We start from the raw sequence: 24,860 nt of genomic DNA, 5'->3' as shown, positions 1-24,860 counted from the left end.
AATAATAATAATAGTAATAATGATGATGATGATGATGATGATGATGATGATGATGATGATAATGATAATAATAATATCTTTTACAGAGGCCGTTCATACATACGTTAGTCGTTTAACAAACTGGATACCTAATACTTGCGGGGATGTAGAACAACAGAGACAAGGTGAGTAGAAAATTTAACAGACACTCGACTAACTACACAAAGTGGCTGTATAAAACATCTATGATTTCATAAACTGCTAAATTGAAGAATAAAAGCAAATAGGGTAGGTTAGGCAGTCTCGGTTAAGAACATACCACTTAGGTTTGATAACAGCACCTAGGTATGACAGATATTCGTTGAACTTCAACTTTTGTGACAAGAATAGGTATGGCGTAGGAGTGGCTGGGTGATAAGTAGCTTGCTTACGAACCACATGGTTCTGGGTTCAGTCCCACTGCGTGGCACCTAGGGCAAGTGTCTTCTACTATAGCCTCGGGCCGACCGAAGCCTTGCGAGTGGATTTGATAGACGGAAACTGAAAGAAGCCCGTTGTATATATGTATATATATGTATATGTGTGTGTATGTGTGTATGTGTGTGTGTGTGTGTGTGTGTGTGTGTGTGTTTATTGTCTCCGTTTGTCCCCACCAACATCGCTTGACAAGCGATGCTGGTGTGTTTACGTCCCCGTATCTTAGCGGTTCGGCATAAGAAATCGATAGAATAAGTACTAGGCTTACAATAAATAAGTGCTGGGGTCGATTTGCTCGACTAAAGGCGGTGCTCTAGCTTGGCCACAATCAAAATGACTGAAGGAAGTAAAAGAGGTAAAAGAGATAAACAAAATGAATGTGAACATGCTGGGATTTATCCAAGCTACGAATGACCATGCGTATTTAAAGCATAATGCAGCCAACATAGTGATTATTAACAGCTTATTTTTGGTGAATCTTTGGTACTGATCGTAAAGCAGGTCCACCCATTCGTTGCTTTTCCTTTTTATTTATAACAACTCCACTCGACTGTATTTTGTAGTTCATCTTTATCATCATTAGATGATGAAGTGGTAGTGGGCATGAATACCCTGAGTGGCTTCGTGTTCGTTAATTCTTCATCATGACTCAGAGGAGGTCTCCTTCAATATTTGCAGAGTTGGAATCAGATATCTCCTTGAAAGCAAGAGCTTCTGTTACATACTGTTATTGTTGATGTTCTTACAGTTGTAGTTTTGAACAGACGTCAATAACCTTGATCTTAGTACGTCATTGGCTCTTAATTTTAGCGATTCCGAAAGGATGAAAGGCAAAATTGATGTCGGCGCGATTTGAATGAAATACCGCTCAGTAGTTTGTCCGACGCGCTAAAGGTTCTGCCCGCTCGTAGCTATAATAGTATTTTTTCCTATTCTACTACAGGTACAATATTCAAATCTTGGTGAAGGAGTAGTTAAATTAAATTTTGGCTGACATGGTGGTAGGATGGTATAGTGTTGATGTCACCGCCTATTATTTCGTTTTTATTACCATTCTTGTTATTGATATTGTTTCCATATTTGTGGTTAAATGTAGTTATGGCTTTGGTGTTCTTGCGCTCTTCGTTGGTTTAAAACCGTTAATCTTGGGACTCAAGAATGCCGTTCGAAACTCTTATTTACCTACTTTTGTCGAAAACTTTGACGCCATATGTTATGCTTTTAAAAAGTGGATTAATCCCACCACCCACCCCCACCCCAAAACAATAAATTCTGCGCCGATGGCTGCCAGAGAACCTAGTTAGAATCCTGGTCAGTTCTTCAACAAAGGAGTAAGAAAATGTTTACAGTAAGATCATTATTTCGCACATATATGTTTGTGATGCACTGCTCTCTCACTCAGTAATGATAATAATAATAATAAAAATAATAATAATAATAGTAATAATAAAAATAATAATAATAATAATAAAAATAATAATAATAATAATAATAATAATAATAATAATAATAATAATAATAATAATAATAATAATAATAATAATAATAGGCTCCAATTGTTTGTCGAAGGCCAGTCACTTAGAGGGCTGGGCAAGTCGATAACATTGATCCCAGCGCTCAACTGAGACTTAGTTTATTCACCCCAAAAGGAAACATAAAGTCGACCTCAGCTTTATTTGCTTCAAAGGTGACGCAAGTTCTGTATATTTACATTCTTTACATAAACAAACGCGGCAAACGGTACTGGAGTATGGAAAGTGAAAATTGAAGTGTTATCCTAATATTTTTATCGGTGCAGGTATTTTCTGTCCAATATTTCGTTCATTTATGGTTTTGTAGGCAGTTAATTATCTGAAAGTAAACAAGATTTATTTTAAAGCAAACCGCATAAATACCTAAATGAACTGGCATGCAAAGATAAAGCAACATGACGAATGAATCATAAAATGGAAACAATAGATATGCAAATTGAAACACAGGTACAACGATTTAGGAAAAGATAATTGCTTAGGGCAGAGAAAGCATAGAAAGGAAATAGTTCATACAGAGAAGGAAGGAGTAAAAGGAAACTGAAAAAGGAATCAGTAAATCAGTAGAGACATAAAATATAAAATGACAGTTGAAGAAAACCTGTCCTCGCGAAGGAAGGTGATTAAGTAGAATGTGGTTTATACGTTGTTAAACCCAAACCTCATTGCATTCTTTCGAATTTCAATGGCATTGCATACCTGTAGACATGCATATGTTATTGCTACAAAATATTCTTCATATTTTAGAAACTATATTAAGTTTTGAAAGTTAAATATCGAAGCTAATCACTAAAGCGGAACGAAGATTCTTAACAGAATTAACTGTTGTGCAGAAATATGCTCGAAAACATAGCCATTACCATTTAAATGTATATAAATGAATGCGGTCTGTAATTACATTGAAAGAATATAAACAAAACATCATGTTTTATATAATTCGTAGTTCGGCAGAATACCGGAAAAATGTGATCTGTTATATAATTAATTATCAGAAAACACGAGGCCTTGTTCCTACAGTAGAAAGAATTGCTTAGTAATAGTGGTGAAGCAGGATATAAATACTGCACCTTATTTTCATTCGTATCTTCCCATCCTTTGTAACCCGCCTGTGTTAAAATTCCTCCTTCCTTCTGGAATCGAGGAAATATGTAACATTCAAGTACACTATTCGGCTCATCATTCATATTCTTTTCTCCGATATTTAGCGTTATGTCTACATAAGATGTCAATTTTAATGTTATATAATAAATGTATTTTATATTGATTATTTCATAATGTAGAGCTTCAAGGTGGCGGTCTTCCAGCATCGTTAGAGCTTCGGAGATAAATTTCTTCTTAGACTTTTGCATTGTGAGTTCCAATTCCACTGAAGGAAATTTTAGATCTTATCTTTTCCGGAGCAATAATATAAAGGACGCTTCAATTATAAGTGTCCTTCAAATTTTCTAGTCTTTCTTAAATTAGAAAAATATGTGTAAAGCTTCAGCAAGGAATGAGCCAGCATCGTGTGATCTAAGGTGTTGTGTAATGACATGACTGATGGAAAATAATAGCTATACGTGCACCATGATTAGGAATAGGTGGGGGTTAATATTTGATTGTTTAGCAACAAGATGTTTTAATGTGAAAAATTCAAGCTGGCCAATGGTAGGAATTTAGATAAATAAGATGTATTAATGGCATTCACTAATAATTCTCAAGTAGATCAAACTACCCTCCTAGTTGAAATTAGAAAACACAACTTAAGAAGAAATGTTAACGAATTTAAGAGGAAAGCGCCCACAATTCATAACATCACAAATGTGTATAATTCAATTATCAAGCAAAAGCAGATATTGAAAACTTTTAATCCATGATTGTATCGCCATGAAAATTAATTGGAAAATTATTTAAAGTTTAGATTCCTATCAATATTCACGATTTAAAATACTCTAGCCGGTCGTAATTAATCAATCACTACTAAATACTCTTCGTCAACATGCACACATAGCTTACCAAGTTAACTAAAACAAATTTTCCTCAGAAACCAATTTAGTTTCACATACATTATTACAACAACCACTTGATAAACCATTCTCCAGTAGTCCTCTAATCTTAGCACATATTTCAATGAAAAGTGCAAAAACACTTTTACAAATTTCAGAGAAGCATAGTAAAATGCGTTTCACCATGAAATAAAATTAACATATTGCCATACTTGGTGATGGTCATATTCTGCCAATTAAACACACGTACTATATACTTGGTCTTCACTTCAGGTTTATTAATATTAGTTTAGTTTCTTTCTCAAAGCTCTTTCGTCACACATCGAGTCACCTCTTCAGCGACGCTCTGTCCCATGTGTCTCCTCTTGTTCTGCTTATTCTATTTTGTCTTTCTCAAAACCGCTTTCACACGGAAACTAAAATAATGATAATAAAGCTGAAGCAAAGAACAAACATGTTGTGTGTGTGTGTGTTTAATAGGCAAAATATGGCCACCCCAAGTATAAGAATATCTGATTCAACAACGATTTCACATTAAGAAACTTTCAAAACAAATACATAAATGTAATCAAATTAACGTTTCAGAATTCTGTAGCACGTTAATATCATTTGAAGACACTACATAGCATATATTCCAAATGATTATAGAAGCATCCAAAATAAGCACCCCCACCCACGAAACAGCATTCAAGATACAGGCCCTTCTGCCAACAGCAACAGCCAGCTTTGTATTCATTGTAAAGTTCAAACACCAAGCACCAAAACCTCAGCATATCCTACATAAAAGAGAGCATCAAACGCCTAAATATGAAAAATATAAAGAATAGAAGCAGACAAAAATGGTAAGCTTTCCAAGCAAACGCAAACGACAAATCTAATAGAAAAATGCTACACGGCGTATACAGGAGTACAAAAAAAAGGCGGTTCCAGCAACACTGCCCTTGTAGCCCACTTCTCTTACTCGGCTAAAACGCTACTGCGAAATCTAAAAATGAAAAAAGGATCAACCAAAAACAATTCATACATGAAGAAATCAAGGAAACCCAAACTGTTTCACTAGTCGTGGTAGTATTGGTAAATTGGCGGAATGAATTGTTGTCAAAATTATTCCAACTGAAAAGCTCAAGTTTACTCCCTAAATTTCTTGACATTTAAACAGTTGGATGTGCAGGTTTATTCCTGACACATGCACATCCCTTACTCCAAATAACAACACGGGTTCCGAACATCAATACTTTCACAAAAAATACATGGCAATCTCTCACATATAGCGTTCCTGTTACCAACAACGGCAAAGAGTTTTATTTCATTTCTAGCAATGAATCAATCAAAGTGTATTGAGTACCATTTTAACAGAAAAACAGAATAGTGGATAGTAAAACAGTGTCGCTCCGACAATCCTGAGTGGTTTTCGAGAACAGACCTTGCAGAACCTGCAATTACTACAATGGAGTACAAAAATGATTGCGTTTTTCATCCATTTCATTCTGCTTGTGCCGGCAAAATACGTCTCCATCTCCATAGACCATACGGGCAGCCACGTATGTAGATAATAATACACATCTGCATCTACTATTCTCTAGAAAGAACTGTAATAATCCCTTTTAAATCATCTAAAAACCTGGCTTTACAACAACAGGAGCTGCGTAATAAATCAACTGCTTTTCTTCCTTCCAACAATACCAGAAAACATTCATCAATAGAAACATAGAAACTAAATTGCTAGCAGTTACAGGCAACCCCGCCAAAATATGCACAACTGACATATTTTACTGCCCATTAAGTGTTAATTGTAAGCTACTGTAGACAATTGCTTTGCTGTTACTGATTGAATTTGTTAGTTTCTTTTATATTGTAATTTGAAAGTTATCAGACCGAAGTGCGATTGATAACAAAATACAATAAATTCCCATGCTGAGTATAAAACCCATTCTGTTCATTTTAAATATGTTCCTTCGCCCTCCATGAAATATCAGTACACATCTCGCAAACTTGTTTAATGTTGGCGAAAATTTAAAAGGAATTCATATTGTTTCCATAATTGTATTTTTTAAAGAATATGTATGATTTGGTGAAAATTTAGCTTTGATTTCTGGTAGATTTATCGACTGCATATAGGTTTTGTCATTGACCCGCATCATTTATTAATTACTCAGAATTCTCATGCCTCGTGTTTTTAAACCGATCGATCAATATGCAGTGTGCATTCGTAGGTTTTTATATTTAATGTAGGAATGGAAGAATATGGAAGGTTTATAATCAGGGATTGCTAGCAATTTACAGACTCGTTTCACCTTTATGCAAAAACGCTAACTTCACACAGGTCTATGTTTACTTAACCACAGTATCCACAAAATATTCATAAAACCATATCTCTTCTTTACTCTGGAAAAATTTATTGTTCGGATTTCTATACTCTCGTTTCTATACGAGAAAGAGAAAAGTATATTATTTTGCGTCTGAGAAAAAATAAATCAATATTGATCAACATTTTTTTCCGTCTTAAGTGGTTTTCTTGCGTAATGTGTGTGTGATATAATAGTATGTCACTCATAAAATTTCAATGATGAACGAATGACATTCGATCAGAAATTGTATGGAAAACTGTAAATAGGCATCTTTCTTTTTATTCGATATATAACGTAGATTTTACACTTTTCAATACGGTGTTTATGTAACGCATCGATCGAAAATACTCTAATGTGAGTATTTTTAGTGATCTGAATCAAAAAGAAAATATAATGAGATTTTGCGTCAACGTACGACTTTGGATATTATTTGTAAACTGTTGCTGCGTGGATCCGATGTTTTATCGAAAAAAATCTCCTTTAATTTTTCACTTAATTAACTCTTGTTAGATATATACATTAGTACTAATATACGGATGAGAAAATAAGGAAATTGAATAAGGTAAGACTCTACACATTTTTAAAGTCATTCAATGATCGTAAGTAAAATTAATCATTAGACGGAATGATCTCCAAAGCGAGATTTCTCTCACTTTCTTTCTAACGTTGCGTAGAGTAATTTACTCGAATAAGACAGGTCATTAGCACGCATGCCATGACTTTTAGAATTCGTAGATTCGCAAAGAAAATTTACAGGGTGAGTGATATCAGGAGAATTTGTTGAATGTAAGAATTGAAATTCTGCCACCAAACTCATTCTTTAGAAGCATATTTTTGCACAAATATCATTCATATACATTTTACGCAGGTTATTAGTGGAGGGAAACACTGCGGTGTTAATACTGATTTTAACAAGTAATTCCAGTGAGATTTGGCAAACAAGTGTTTCTGAATTTGATCCTACTTCACAGCATCTTCAGCCATAACGAAAATTACAGAATATCTTCGAAATGACAATTAATATAGAAAAACCGTCTTATGTAAGTACACACACACATAAACACACAAGAACACATGTACACACATATTTATATATGTGTGACTGTCTGCGTGAGTTTTTGAGTTTTTATATGTGATATGCTCTACTATATGGTTAATCAACATGTATAAAACAATACAATAACAGGTGGCAGGTGGTGGAGTGGTATACATTTAGTATTAAAGCATATTTGCAAGACTTATCTCAGACAACACGTTTTACCTCTAAGTGGTCGTATAAAACAAGTGAAATCAACAAACATACACGCGCACGTGTATGTATGTGAGTGTGAGTGTGTGGGGGTGCGTGTGTGTGTGTGTGAGTGTGCGTGTGTGTGCACGTGTGTGTCTGTGTGCATCAGTTAAGATTGCAAATATCGGTTTGTATAGAAAAAGATGTCAGTCTAAGAATTGTTTGACAGAAAGTTACAAACTTACACTTGTCAAAGTTTTACTTAAGATATTGTAGCTAAAATTAAAATTTGAATATGAAAAATTATTTTATTGTAGTTTACAATTAGCACTAAAGTTATTTAAGTAGAATTTGGTTAATTTACTACCTCAAATACAAAAAAAAAAAAACTGACTAATTAGATAAACTTACAAATTAGCTGAACAGTTTTGTAGAATAAATTTAAAAGATGAGAACTGTTGAGTGATAAATTAGAAGAACTAACATTCCTTGCTGCATTATTTTAAGTAAACATTTTCTTGTTTTTTTTTTACTTTACTAGAAATAATAACTTGTCCTGTATTTTCCAGGTATATAATCTTAAGGATATTACTTTGCATGCTCACAGTTTTCCGTGTTATATATATTTAAAGTCTGTCATACCGGCCATGACGAAGGGAAATAGCCCTGAAACTCGAGTCGCCTTTATATATATATATTTATATTTATATATTTATATATTTGATCCTTTATATTGAACACTCAATATTTCATCTACATTCAATACTTTCTTTCATGGTGCCATCCATTTTTATTTTATTTTATTTTATATTGTATATTGTATATTCCATATTCTATACCCCACATTAGTTCTGCAGGAATATAAATAAAACATAAAAAACAGACAGTGTTGGAACTCTTTTAAGCAAAATAATATATATATATATATATATATATATATATATATATATATATATATATATATATATATAAATAAATAGATAGATACATACATACATACAAACATACATATATACATACATACATATATATATATATATATATATATATATATATATATATATATATATATATATATATATACATCCATAAATACACACAGACAGTTAGAGAAATTGATAGACAGACAGATAGACAAAGAGTCATGTAGACAGTGATATGCTAGTAAAACAATCGATGAATGACACTCATCAAAGGATTTTTATTTAATGTATTCCTGTTAACCCACCGTATTGGACTGTGACTCTATTAAAAAAAATACAGGAACAAGTCTGCTGCAAATAATTAAAGTTCTGTGCAATGTTATAGGGATGAAATGTAGCGTCTGAGACCAATCCTGCGTTTTTGGTTTTGTTTTCCCTCTACACACGTTTGCATTCATTGATAAAGGGAGTGATGGACGTTTTATTACTTTTAGTCATTCAATGGACGTGAAACAAATGTCACGCTTGTTTGGAATCGATCATTACAAGGATGCAATAACAACAGTCGAATACAATCAATGAGAGAATTTCATTCAACGGCAAGCTTGCCGGATAACGCATAGAAAGTTGAAAAATGGGGAAAGTGTGTTAATGAGATCATATAAAGTTTTTGGATAGTTGTTTTAGATTTCCTTTCTGCTTTTCCATGCATTTAAGACAAATATTCACAATAAAATTTTCAGAAACTATAAGAAAAAACAAAGACATATCTCACTTAAATAATTTCCCCTCTAGTAATTTTATGTAACCCCATAATTTTCAATCGCTAGCATCCCAAGATAAAGCTAACTTCACAACACGAGACATGAATATTACATGACATGAGTATATTGCTATGAAACTCGCCTTCATTCTCCATACCTTCACGCCTTGTGCTATGCCTGAATAAGAGATAACATTTAATTTAGATGTGTGTATATAACATTGTAACCTGCTAAAAGCAATGCGTTGCAGATGTGACAGTGACATTTAGCTTTTTATAGAGAACGTATATCGCTTTACTGTAGTTTTCATCCTCAGGTCAGTTTCTATTGAATAGATTTACAGTCAATAGTGGTCCATTCGTAGTCATCTGGTAAAGATTAAGTCATTACTCCTATTCTACAAGAGGTCTAGGCTTCTTTTTGCGTGGTTGATGGAGCAAGTCTAAAAGTGCTCCAGGAATTGTGTCACCTAAGAGTGTTTTTATTTTGTGTGAGTTCATCTTTGTATACGTATAGCATATAATCGTGTGATATCTAGTTTACTTCATTCAAAATTTATGGTTAATTGAAAGAGATCGTCGTCTTGTCCATACGTTTAGATATTCCCTTCAGTTAGACCGATGAATAATCATAGGTTCTAAAGATCTTTGTCATATAGAAGACATAAGCTCCGACACCTGAATTAAATATAATTTCAATCTCATCTTCTTCTGCAAACAACATTTAATTAACAATCGTTGATTCTGTGGATGGGGGAACTATAAAATAAGCAGTGAACCTTATATGAAATAATGTCTGAAGTAGTGCTTATGGCATTTGCCTGCACTATTACAGTGAAGCTGCGACAGAAACACATGGTGCATTTTGTTCAAGGGCTTTGATATTTGAGAAATATGATGAAATATGAGTAAGAGGATGTTGCCAGTCACCTTCTTAGCGACTGCGGATGTGTCTAGAGGCAGGTATATTTGCGGTCAGCAATACACAATTTCAAAGTGTCCCAGTTAGCTTAGTTTCAGTACTTATCTTCATTCACACGGAGTATTGTGAGTTAGTAATATATATTGCTTTGATTAGACAGTTACTGTTATTTCTTCTAAGTTCATCTCTAACTGAACAGATGTACGATCAATCATGACTAGTTCATTTATTTAAAGATTGGTAGGTCTACATTGTATCATGTATCTTTCCTTTAGTAAGACAGTAATGTGCATTCTAAGGAAGATTTGACTAGTATCTCTAGTTATCATGTCGAATAAAACGCAGACCCATTAAAGTTTCAGATACATTAATTATGGTATTATCCCGGTTCCTTATCTTCTGAGTCCAAATCCGACAGCGATTAACTTTTTCTTTCATCATTTCGGGGTCAATAAAATATTTCTCAAATTTCAAAGCCCTTGACCAAAATGTTTCTGTTCTAGTACTAGGATCGAGGGTGTCATGTAACATCTCTAAATCAGGAACCATTATTACAGCAATATCTTATAAGGACAGTTTAATGGCAGAATCGATAGACATCGAAAGAAATGCCTTGCAGTACTTCTCGCAGTTCTTTACATACTGTGGATAAATCTTGCACGGGTCACATTTGACTTTAATCCCTCGTCGATCGATAAAGCTAAGTGTCAAGGAATTGAGTCAGCGTAGTCAACTAACACTCCTGCCGTGAAAAGTACTGGTATCGTATCTAAATGAAAGCCAATTATTACAGTATGGCCACGTATCATGCAGGCTGTTGATAGTGTGCTTCATCGGCTTTGGGATCTAAAACTATTTTTTCGGACAGAATCGAGATATTTGTTTACGATTTGCAATGAATTCATCTATAATAGACAGGGTTGATTCATCATGCGCTCGAGTTATTCCTTAAAGTTACAACTTAATCTGTCAGATTTACAATTTTCCCAGTGCAACTATTCTATGTAAAGCTCTGTCACATGAGATGAATATGAATTTGTTCTTAGAGGCTTACGATACCAATAACTCCACGATATGTTTTCATAACGAGTTTACAGTTCTCAAAGTACGGTCCAGATTTTCATGAATTGAATTCGCTTGATAATGCATTTCGGATCGATCTTCGTATTTGCAAAGACAAACAATGTCAAAAATAAATGAATTCTAATAAACGTAATTCACAAAGCCCTATCCTCCCAGTGATGCATAGGTTTCATTTCCCTATTTCGATATTTGATTCAAAAAACTAACCCAGTTTGACCTAGCGGGAAAACAAATAATAACAAAAGTCTAAATATAGTTATATATTTACTAATCATATGAGAACCTACAACCTGAAAAGCGAAACGAAACAAAAAACCCTTTCTCATTTCAACAATCTGAAAGAAAGATTAAACAGATTTCCTTCAACGAAATAGGATGTTTTATATATTACCTGTTTATATTCAAAGGAAGCGTTCTCTATTTTAATGACGTCAGATTTCTTTTTATTTATTTCAATTTTTTTTCCACTCCGCTATTTCTTGTTTAGTTTTGTTTACTTGCTTGCTTTTTGTTTGCATTGTTTTCTTTCCTGATGATTTCGATTGTTATCTTCGCTCTTCGGATCATATTTAGAATGCTATTCATATGTATCAATTTTTGTTTTATTGAATCAGTTTGATGGTTAGTGTATAATAGCACGCTACAGCTTGTTTATACACAAACACATTCACACACACACACACACACACACACACACACATATATATATATATATATATATATATATATATATATATATATATATATATACATATATATACACATATATATATACGCATACATATATATACACACACATACATATATGTATGTATGTATTTATGTATGTGAGTATGTATGTATATTAATATATACTGGCACACGCACACGCATATATGTATATTGTTTTATGGGCAGCATTGTCTGCCTTGTATTGTTTGCTTAATGAAACTTGAACTTTGAACTGCATCAGGTTATAAAGCCAAATTACGATTTCTTTATCTTTCTTTATTTATCATATTATTGATTTCTAAGTTTGGCACGATGCCACGACTCTGTCGGAAATGAAAATAACCGATTAAAACTACCCAGAACATTAATGGTACCGATATTTTAATACCCCGAATAAATGAAAGGCAAAATCTATTCCAGTAATATTTAAAGTCAGAAGGTAAATGGGATCAACATAATATTGATCTCTAAATTAACTACAAAACCAGTGATTTTGCATCTGGAGTACTTTCGATTAGACTCTCTCAATATTTGAGTGATACTCTATTTATCGCATCTACAAGACTGAAAGGCGAAATGAATCTCAGTGTATTTCAACTCTAAATTTTGTGAGTTGCAAGTAAATAGAGCATGATATGTATTTCAGAGTCTCTACTGATTTTGTAAAAGTATATATAGTTTCTAGCTAAGAAAAAAGGCCTGCGGTTTTGAAGGATAGATGTTATTCGTTTGATTTCACCGACCACTGAAGAATGAAATTCAACTTGATCATGGCGTGAATTGAACACAGTACGTAAAACGACGGATGGCATATTGCCCGACGCCTTAATAAATTCTCTCAACACCCCAAGCCTGCCAGATAAATGTGTGACATATCTACCATTCGCCATTCAACCACACGTTGTTTATCATAATATTCCTTCATTTTGCTTATATTAGATGTTCACAGTCGTGTAAAACGTATCTTTTTCATTTTATCTTATTTTCATTCTATAAAATTATTTTTAGTACTGTCACAAAATGGGAAATAACTTAATAACAAGCTCATTATATATTTTAGGTATCTCCAAAACAATATTGATGAAATAACCACGTACGAATAAGTTTGTAGTTAAGACGTTCGCTTCGTAACCTTGTCTTTCGGATACCACTACACACCTATGCGCTAGTATTCTCTACCGTCGCGTCGAGCGTAATATAGTGGAAGGAAACTGTGCAGAAATTCATCAATTATACGCATATGTGTTTAATATCAGGGTAAAGTATTCACATCAATGAGGATTACGAGAAACTTGGAACATTATAAGGAAAATTCCCTGTGTGTTATTTACAATGCGAGATGGACAATCTAGTCAAAGCAATTGTCACTCTTGCTTTTAGATCATACTATTTACGTCCTGACTTCAATCATTGATCGAAGTGACAATGCATTTTACAATAAATGGTAATTATTATCCATAATGATATTGTAAAGTCCATTCAAATGACAATATTTCATGGCGTTCTAAGGCGATGAGCTAGCAGAATCGCTAGCATGCTTGGCAAAACATTTAGTAGGCACTTCGTCCGTCTTTATGTTAAGAGTTCAAATTCTATCGAGGTCGATTTTATTTCCATCCTTCCGGAGGTCGATAAAATAAATAATAGCTGCTCACTGGAATCAATAAAACCAACTTTATCCTTCCCACCGAAATTTCTGGCCTTGTGCTAAAATCTGAAGGGCTTGCTGAACTTGTGCCAAAATCTGAAGAGCTTGTTTGTGAGAAAAATTCCACATCGACCTTATTCTCCCGGTCTTGCTCCTTCAGACTACCATTTGTTTCGTAGTTTACAGAATCAAATTTATTTCAACTTAAGGATCGTCCAGTTTCAACACAATCCAGCAGAATCTTTTTATCATTTCTGTGACATGAAAAGTATGGCGGAAGGTTAATGTTTATCCTACTCCCAAGGCTATAAAACAGTACGAAGCGAACATATGTCTGATAGCTCTAATGGTCATCTCATAGCTAAATGAATAGGAAAGGACCTCTCCCAAAGAACCTTTTTTTTATATATTAAGTATCATATTAAGGCAGCGAACTGGCAAAATGCTTAACGGTATCCACTCCGGGCAAAATGCTTTGTGGTATCTACTGTCTTTACGTCTGAGTTTAAATTCTGCTGAGGTCGATTTTACATTTCATACCTTCGAGGTCGATAAAATAAGTACCAGTTGAGCAATGGATGTAATGTAATCGACTTACTTCCTCCTTCCCTAGAAATTGCATACCTTGTGCCAAAATTTGGAACTAATAATAAGTATCAACTTTCTCTTCACCTCCATAGAACCGTGAATATTCAGCTCATTATTTTCCTCCATAAATACCGAGTTTGTTCCTTATTGTGATATTGATAAATAACCATCAATTATTTCTAATCGACATTAAGCTTTCAGAAACATATCTTAATTAAACTTAATGCACACACTGCAATTAAACGGTAATAAAATTTAATGATGAATTTAGTCATTAATTTTTTTGACGCTATCGCATCTGACAGTACTTAATGAGCATTTATTTATCAGGTCATCCCATAAGTTATGTCCGAATTTTCAGTAAACGAAACAAGTGATCAAATGTTATATTTAATTTAAATGTAATCATCAATGTACTTTCCCTGATTATCTATGACTTCCTTCCATCTATTTAAAAGCTTTTAAATCCCATCAATGTAAAACTCTTTTGGTTTCAAAGCGAAGAACTCTGAAATGTCAGTTTCGACCTCCACCTGGCTTGCGAAAGTTATGTCCCCCAAATGATTCTTTAAACTACGAAACAAAAGGTTGTCTGAAGGAGCAAGTTCGGGAGAATAAGGTGAATGAGGATTTTTTTTCCCAACCAAGCTCTTCGATCTTCTGTGATGTGATCTTTGCAGTGTGGGGTCGCGTTTTGTCTTGATGAAACATCACTCCTTTTTCGATTCCTTAAAGCGGGTCTTTTTTTCTTCAAACGCTCTAATTAATGACAGTTGACTTGAGCATTGATTGTTGCACTAGGTGTTAACAATTCAAAGTGAATTACTCCTTTGTAATCCCACCAGATAGAGAGAAGAACCTTTTTCCCATGAAGTTCCCTACTCGGTTGTGGTTTCAAATTTGGCACAAGGCCAACAACTTTGTGGAAGGAAGTAAGTCGATTACATCGACCCCAGTGCTCAAATGGTGATTAATATATCGACTCCAAAACCATGAAAGGCAAGGTTGACCCCGAAGGAATTTCAACTCAGAACGTAATGACGGTTGAAATGCTGCTAAGCATTTTGTTCGTCATGGATGCTTTCCGACTTGCATCTTTACTTGGGAAGATCGACTACTACCGCTACCACCATCATTTTGGTCATCTTCCGCACAATATTGATAATTTCAGAATATTCAGGTATAATTCATTATAATTTTATACAGAGTTGCTTACTTATTTTCCATCACTTGATGTGAAACATTTCTATATATGGATGTGTCAATTCCTACAATAGTCAGTATACTAACACCTACCGTAACCTCTCAATAATTGAATTAGGTGTTTGAATGGATTATGTATGCGTTTTGTATGAAAGCAACCCTTAGCTGTATTTTAGTGCCTGTATTTTAGATAAATGACCATTTAAAGACACCGAGAATGTTGTTTTGACATCGTATTTTATTTCTACTTGGATCAATAACAGTATGCAGGATACATTCTTCTCGTCTACTCATCTGTTTCGGAGTGTATCTAGAAGGTCATAGTCTATGCAATAGTGCGAAATAAAAATATATCCACAAAGTACTTTAACTACTGAATATGTTGAATATGTAAAAGGAAATGTATTGTTAAAGATAATTTATAAATTCAAAAATCCTTATAGCCACAGCAACAAATAATCCGAATTAATTAATTCACTAATTAATTAATTAATTAATTAATTAATTAATATTCTAGTCCTGGGGATGAAATTCTGTGGCCATAGATACAACCGCATAGATACAACTTTTTTCTTTGTCCTCTTTGGAAAGAGGCGGTAGGCCGCATACTTTTGTCCGAATCTGTCAGCTGTCGCATTTGACCTCTTTACTCTTACCCTCGTGGCAGACAGTCACCTATAGTGAAGGTTAATGCTCAAAGTTGATCGTCTCGTAATCTGGTGGCCGAGTTCACACTGACCGCCCAAACAATCAATATCATAGAAAATAAAACTTTAGACTGAAGACTTAGTCGGCATATTGACAATCAGCGGACTTAGTTGAATGTCCTCAGTAGCTAGTGGAGCTCCTAAATCAAGCAAAAGATTAACGATCATACCAAATACCAAATTCAATCCATCGTACATGCCTCTTACTCGAATTTAGTGGGAAATCTGGTAAAAAAAAACTTTCCCGAGAGACGTGAAGCAATAGAATTGAATTGAAAGCAGAGTAAATATGAAGCGAATTTTTCCAGTAGACGTCCTAGCTGAACATAAAAGAAGGGTTGGTTAGCTAGAGAACGCTGTATAAATATGCACATTGACGTAAAAAATTATCGGAGTTGATGGCTCGTCGGCAGCTCAAACACGTCTGCCTCGATCTAATGTATACAACGCCTCCAGTAAGAAGGTTGTTTATATCGTATCGATTAAAGATCCCAGCGGCAAAACTTAGCGCTTGTCTGACTTAGCTATAACTCCTCCCGACCGTTGGTGAATCTAATGCCTGGACATTAGGTACATGGTATTACAGTTTCAATAGCAGTTATTAATTTCACAAAATGCAAATGATGCTTATTTAATGTTTCGTATTGAGAGATAACTCTCAACAGGGGATTTTAAACCTATTAACTTTTTTATGAAGGTAAAATAGCCGTGAAAAGATAAACAACAAGGTTTTCTATTGATATTTACACAACACTTCTGTTAGATAATCTAAACACAATACTTGAGAGAATATTTACCTTTAACTATTTAATGCAATACTTAATTTCTAGCACGCAAGTGTCCCCATATTTCTAGAGACAGAGTGTACATCAAGATATATCTATTCAGCGCTTGACTGGCACTTGTATTATCATTTTCGAATTGATATTAGGGGATATCTAACTCCAGTGAGGCTTGAACTCAGTGCATAACTAAGTACCAAATGTATGATATCTAACGTTTTATCGACTCTGGTAATTACCGAACCAAGAAGGAAACGAATGAAAACAGGAACATTTTTATCAGGTGGGCAATATCTGCTTGGCGTTTTCCGTGTAACCAGAATCGCAAAGTATGTATTACACTTATTTGCAGAAAAGTAGTAGTAATAGTAGTAGTTGTAGTAGTTGTTGTTGTTGTTGTTGTTGTAAATTATATAATCAAAACGAAACACCAATTTGTCTTCGCAAACATTTATCTAAAATATGTTTACTTCCTAACTTCAGTAATTTCTGACGTAACAGAGAGCACGTTTATTCAATGAGACAAATAAACAAATAACGAGGGAAAAAAATATTTGATGTGTAATGTATCGATAGAAGGATACGTGGAATAGAAGAAATTATAGTAAGTCTAGGCAGTATATATATATATATATATATATATATATATATATATATATATAAACAAAATAATCGAGATATAATGATAGATATTCATAACAGAATTAATGCAATATTAAGTTAACATCAATGTTTATATTTACTCCAGAAAAGTGGTTTTGTATTTATAAATATATAATGTTTTCCCTTGTTATGTAATTGTCTTGATATATTCGGTAAATAAAATTGTTATCAGTTTATTTTAAGCAAAAATAATTTTTTATAATTTATTAAATGATTGTTATTTCATACAAAAAATAGTAGATTCGTTTTTGTAGTTAAAGTTTCGAATAAAATGTCTATACATAATTCAGGTTATAAATAATATTTGCAGTCGAGACGTGTTCAACTGTTTTTAAAATTCAAATGTTGATATTGTTTATACGTTAAAGAGAGAGAATTTGATGGAAATGTACGACTGAATAACTCATTCTCCGTGGGAGTGATAACTTATTTGTATGTATAGTCATACACACGACACACAAAGAGATAGATAAGGAAACAATTCATAATATAAATACGCAAACAATAAGTTTTAATGAGAGGATACAATCAGCAAAGACAGAGAATTAACACTGTTAGGGAAAGTAATAGGATACATATATATGTGTCACTTTGTACGGCACTTAATAAAAACATAATGTTATATGTCTGCATTATAAATATTTAATGACAAACATAATTCAAATATCAAAGATTAGCAGTGATATATAGATATATAGACAGAGTATGATTAACGATGAAAGCTTCTGATGGGTAATAACTTGCACATAATTCTTTCAGTATATTTGAATCACACACACGCGCGCGCACACACACATACACACACACATATATATATGTATATATGTATGCATGTATATATATATATATAGATATGTATATATATACATATATATATATGTATATATATGTATATATATAGATGTATATATATGTATACATATACATATATATATATATATATATATATATATATATATATATATATATATATATATATATATATATAAATTCATAAGAGTGGTATTTATATATATATATATATATATATATATATATATATATATATATATAGTTTTAGATTTAGATTCAAAAATTGAATATGGTACTTATGTTTAGGCACCAGAATATAGTATGGTACGGTATTATATAAAAACCATTCCAAAAACTAGGTGATCAAAAAATCAAAATAAGCAACAAGGATTTCAAAGATGGTTGCAGTACGCACGTTTCATGCTACTCCATTTATTTAAGTAATGCGTGCATTACATTAAACGCAATATGTAGAGCAATCTTCAGCTGCACGAAAATGCAGAAAATTACAATAGAATAGACATATTATAATTGTGGCAACATCTCAAATCCAGTTAGAATTTTTGCCTAGAACCAATTACTAGCCTGATAGACTTGGCTATGTCAAGATGGATTTTATGTATTCTTCATCCCACTTGGATTTGAAATGTTGCCACAATTATAATATGTCTATTCTACTGTAATTTTCTGCATTTTCGTGCAGCTGAAGATTGCTCTACATATTGCATTTAATGTAATGCTCGCATTACTTAAATAAATGGAGTAGCATGAACCGTGCGTACTGCAACCATCTTTGAAATCCGTGTTGCTTATTTTGATTTTATATATATATATATATATAAATAAAGTGTAGTATATTGCCACTTAAGTGTGGCTGACCCCTAGGGGTGGATGTTACTGTTGCTTTTAGCCCCAGGAGGACATCTCCTCCAGCTGGCTTATCGACACACGACTGTGTCCTGTTTGCCAAGGGAGTTATCCCTCTCACCACGGCCAGCAGCACGAACGTATCCGGATTTCAGGGTTATTTCCCTTCGTCGGCGTTCGACAGCCGATGACCTTGGTGAGAGAGAAAAACCTGGCAAATCTTATATCTTCTTTTCCAGTGGCATTCTTCACTGATATTGAAAAGGTGAAAACAAGCATTGTTAATTCTCTAAATGAAGTATTAACAGTAACTGCACGATAAAGTGTAGTATATTGCCACTTAAGTGTGGCTGACCCCTAGGGGTGGATGTTACTGTTGCTTTTAGCCCCAGGAGGACATCTCCTCCAGCTGGCTTATCGACACACGACTGTGTCCTGTTTGCCAAGGGAGTTATCCCTCTCACCACGGCCAGCAGCACGAACGTATCCGGATTTCAGGGTTATTTCCCTTCGTCGGCGTTCGACAGCCGATGACCTTGGTGAGAGAGAAAAACCTGGCAAATCTTATATCTTCTTTTCCAGTGGCATTCTTCACTGATATTGAAAAGGTGAAAACAAGCATTGTTAATTCTCTAAATGAAGTATTAACAGTAACTGCACGATGAAGTGTAGTATATTGCCACTTAAGTGTGGCTGACCCCTAGGGGTGGATGTTACTGTTGCTTTTAGCCCCAGGAGGACATCTCCTCCAGCTGGCTTATCGACAACAGTAACATCCACCCCTAGGGGTCAGCCACACTTAAGTGGCAATATACTACACTTTATCGTGCAGTTACTGTTAATACTTCATTTAGAGAATTAACAATGCTTGTTTTCACCTTTTCAATATCAGTGAAGAATGCCACTGGAAAAGAAGATATAAGATTTGCCAGGTTTTTCTCTCTCACCAAGGTCATCGGCTGTCGAACGCCGACGAAGGGAAATAACCCTGAAATCCGGATACGTTCGTGCTGCTGGCCGTGGTGAGAGGGATAACTCCCTTGGCAAACAGGACACAGTCGTGTGTCGATAAGCCAGCTGGAGGAGATGTCCTCCTGGGGCTAAAAGCAACAGTAACATCCACCCCTAGGGGTCAGCCACACTTAAGTGGCAATATACTACACTTTATCGTGCAGTTACTGTTAATACTTCATTTAGAGAATTAACAATATATATAAATATATATATATATATATATATATATATATATATATATATATATATATATATATATATATATACATATATATATATATATATGTACATATGAACGGCGCAGAAATGCCGGAGAAACAGTATACAGCACGTGGCAAAGTTATGAAGTGCAAATATGTAGAAAAGTTATATAAAAAGGGGAAGAGAAATGCCTTTATTTCACATAGTTTTGATATATTTTAATAAAAATATATAAGCATATACATATTTTATGGATTGTAAAAGTCTCATAAAATGTAATGATATCCAACTTGTTTTCACTATTTAAATTAGTTTTTCAAGTGACATTGTGAAGTAATCATTCCTTGACACAAAGGAATCACACAGTTTTGGATTTCTTGAAAAGTAAAAATGAATGGAGAGAGTGGATAAAAGGAGGCAATACGTAGCCAGAGGGACAACTACCCCTTCAGCATTATTGAATAGTGGTAAATAAATATAATTTTGAAACATGAATGTATAGGGATCAGGTGGTCAAGTTTGCATATTAAGGTGTGGTCTGTACTTGTTTAGGCATTCTTGTAAGGAAACGGAATCTCTGCATTGATATAATGGGAAAATATGGAAATTCGGTGTGTTATTTCTTACGCAGCTATCAATGTGTTCGCTGAGAGCTATCTGGCTGTATTGAGGAAAACGAATCTGTTCTTTATGCAGCGAAACTCTACGTCTCAAAGTAAGTCTCGTTTAGTCCGCATAATTGTGATCACAACCTGAGCAGGTTAGGATATAAATTAAGTTCTGGGAGGCACATGTGAAGTTGGTCTTAATTGAAAATGTTCTCCTTGCTGGAAAGTAAATTCTGAGCCTTCAGTTAGGTATGGGCAAGTACGACAATTAGGTTGTCTGCATTTTTTAACTGTTAAGTATAGTTTTGCATTTGTTACGAGTCTCTTAAGTGATTTGTTTTATCTTTTGCATTTGAGGAGTTTATGTGTATTCACAATGTTGTTCATGTTCGGGTCTTGTGTGAGCAGAGGAAGATTTTGTATAATTGTGTAGTATGCTTCATTGTTTCTGGGGTTCTGGGTTGATATGTATGGGAATGAATTAAAGTGAGGTGTGGTGTTTTGTTTTATTGTCCTTAGTGTGTTTGTGTCCAATTTTTTGGCACGTTTAATTCCATGGTCTATAAGTACGGGTGGGTATTGACGTTCAATGGGTGTTATTTTGAGGTGTTGTCGGCGTAGTTCCCGAGTAGTTGTATCAGATACAATTGCACAGATCTTTTTTGCTAAATTAAATGGGATATTTATTTTGGTGTGCTTAGGATAGCATGAGCAGCAAAGGAGATAGAGTTTTGAGTCTGTTGGTTTGTGGTAGATTTCGGTTGCAATTTGGTTGCTGGATTTTTTTAACAACCAACATGTCCAGAAATTGGAGCTGTTAATTGCTTTATTCCATTGTAAATTGAATATTGGAGTTTATATGGTTCAGTGTGGATTTGAATTCCAGAAGTTTATGACAGGTTTCATTCCAGATGATAAAACAATCGTCTAGGCACCATTTCCAGTTTTCTCTTATATACTGGTGGAATGGGAAATGGGGGTCTACATTTTTAAGGTAGATTCAAAGAAACCTATTATTAGGTTCGCAAGGACAGATGGTGCTTTTGTTCCCATCGTAATACCGCATTTTTGGCGATAGCATGTTTCATTGAATAGGAAGTAATTGTTTTGTAGGGTGAAATTCAGAGATTCAATTACAAAAGTCTGGTTTATGCAGTCAGGGAGAAGTCCGGGGTATTTTTTTAACTAGAATTGTATTGCTTTTATTCCGTAGTCATGTGGTATGTTGGTGTAGAGGTTCATGGCATCCAAGGAGACTAATAGTACTTCTTCGTTGGTGGTCTTTGGTAGATGCTCTAGCATGTTCAGATCGTCTTTAATGAAACTTTTAATGCATCTGAGGATAGGTTTCAATAGTATGTCCAGAAAATTGCTTAGGCGGCGTGTTTCACAGGCTGGGCCCGCTATAATCGGCCTTAATTTTAAGTCTTCTAGTGTTGGGATATTTATGTATAGACCATGTATTGTACTCTATGATTACTTGTGTTAAATGGGAGTCCAGGAAGTAATAATTCGTTTTGGTGCGCAATGTCCACTGCCATTTTATGGTGTGCATATATATATATATATATATATATATATATATATATATATATATATATATATATATATATATATATTAATACCCTTATCCAATGAATAGTTGATCTAGATCCATTACAGGATAGGAAAAACAAATCTCTTCAAACTTTTAATTAATCAATATTATCTCATATTATAAAATTAAATCGGGTATTTTTTTAATATATAATTTAATGATTATTCAACAATTAAACAATTAAACTATTAAGTTATTACAGCAAGAATTTTGACTAGCTCATAATTATTGAAGAAATAACCAATTAAACCATTAAATTATGAACATAGAGATTTTTATGATTATGAATGTATAGAGACATAACTGTGTGGATCATACCATTCGACGTGAGTAATGACTTTTATTAATAATAAATTCTATTAATATCAAATTTTATTATTCTTCAGTGAAAATTATTGAGCTTGTGAACTAGTAATAGCTTTATAGTTTTTAATTCTTGAATAAAAAAATAAATTTATGTATAATTAAATCGAAACAACAAAACAGAAAAACCAAATAAGCTATGATTATTGCACAACAGGTTACTATAAATTAATAATTAGCCGTTTTAAGTGGGGAAAATTGATTGCGATGAAACATTAGCGGTTTTTAGTAAAGGAATTAGAAAGAACGGACGAAATTATGATCACAAAGAAGGAACAACTTAAATTGATATGTGATGATGAAGGAATATAACGAGATATGCTAGGGCCAAGGAAAAATTAAAAGATTATTCATTTCAGGTAAGATTCAGATGTATAAATGTGTATAACGTCAGTATATATGAATACGCAAAAAGAACATAATGGATATGAGATGAAGATTTATAATAGAAAGGAAAGCTTCATGCGAAAATCATAAGGAAGCGTTGCTAAGTTCGATATAATGATGCAAACGTAGACGATATATCAAGAAGAGTTTCTACAATGATGATAATTTATAGATCTTGACTTTTGCATAATAAACTAGGATACACATTAATGATCGTGGTATTTTGCTTATCTTGAAAATCATGTGCAACAGTGATGTAAAACATCTAGGTGATCGATAGCAAAACACGGGAAAGGGTACGTCCTAGGTTTTGGGGATACATTGTTTTATGGTTTCATTGTATTTTTACTTGCTGTGTTTAGATGATTTATGTCAGTTCTTCGCAAGCGTTCTTATACTGATGAGGCTAATTCCATTAATGTATCTTCTCTTGAATCTTTGCAATTTATCATATCCAGGAAAGATAGGAACAAGAAAAGAATACCAGGGAGTTGTTGATGTTCTCGAAAATGTCTGGATATAGTGATTGCTGCGATACCCGGAGGATGGGACAAAACAGAAAGGATGTAATGAGAATGAGGTAAAATGACTAGTTTTGAAAATACTGAATGCTGATGGTGGAGGCTAGTAGGATCAGAGGAACTGGGGCAATTACAGAAGCGGAGAAATGTCAAAGAGGAGGCAAAGCCCCACACATTAGAAACTGGAGCACATCCGGAAGTGACATTACTCCAATCAGTTGTGTTATTCTGGGTGCGGTCATGAATGATTGTGCAGTGGCACCTGCCGAGTTTTTAAAGTAATACTCCGTTGTGGTATTCAAGTACGTTTTACAGATTGTCTGGCATAGAAAAGAATGATTAGGTGATCGAATGGGTTTCTAGCGATGTTAAATGTATTATTTCAGCAGATGTGGTCCCCATTGTCAGTGAGAAACAACAATTAGAGGAAGGTCGTGTGAGGTATTACTTTGGAAAACCATGTAAATACTCTGTCATACGTATTTTAGTTATTTATGTTCTGACTTGAACTACGATATAACTTGTAAGGAGCTGTAACGAGGTTTGATATTAATCAGTTGGGGGAACACCGGCTGCAGGTAAAACCTTTCCGAGGCATGTAAACTGGGGTGCTATTTTCCAGTTATCCTTGCATGAACAAAATGCTACAAGCACCTGAAATTAACCAGAATACACATGATCCTATTTACATGGCCGTACAATGTTGGGCGTGGGGCACCAAAGTAATGTTTATGAGATTAAATTTGCAACCAAGTCTGATGAAATTTCTGATAGCTTAGTTTTAGAGTTTTGGAAGAAATCGTATACATCAAATGATATGATCGGTTAGTAGAATCGATAGAGTATCAGATAGAGTATTTAATTACAATCTTTACATTCTGAATCGAGGTCCACTGCATTATACATACCTGCTACGCCATATAAGGTTTAGAGAACTGAGGATGATATGATCAAGTACCCCTTCCTTG

General features: G+C 33.9%; 1 protein-coding gene across 13 annotated transcripts in view; it reads left to right on the top strand.

The window, feature by feature from the left end:
* The window catches only part of LOC106876180 (potassium channel subfamily K member 18), a 330,864-nt gene that overhangs the window by 258,034 nt on the left and 47,970 nt on the right, over positions 1–24,860 (top strand). For 7 of the 13 annotated variants that reach the window (XM_014924619.3, XM_014924615.3, XM_014924618.3 and 4 more), the window contains one exon: positions 87–164. The exons of 3 other annotated variants lie outside the window; for them this stretch is intronic. The gene's annotated coding sequence lies outside the window, so the exon portion shown is untranslated. Of the gene's footprint in view, positions 1–86; positions 165–23,829; positions 23,952–24,860 lie in introns of all 13 variants that reach the window. 3 more of the 13 variants (XM_089349788.1, XM_014924617.3, XM_089349785.1) reach the window with 1 other exon arrangement.

This window comes from Octopus bimaculoides, chromosome 1 (genome assembly GCF_046866305.1).
Source record: "Octopus bimaculoides isolate indiv1 chromosome 1, ASM4686630v1, whole genome shotgun sequence".
NCBI lineage: Eukaryota > Metazoa > Mollusca > Cephalopoda > Octopoda > Octopodidae > Octopus > Octopus bimaculoides.
The sequence above is the reverse complement of the archived record's forward strand: the minus strand, read 5'-3'. Positions and strand labels throughout refer to the sequence as shown.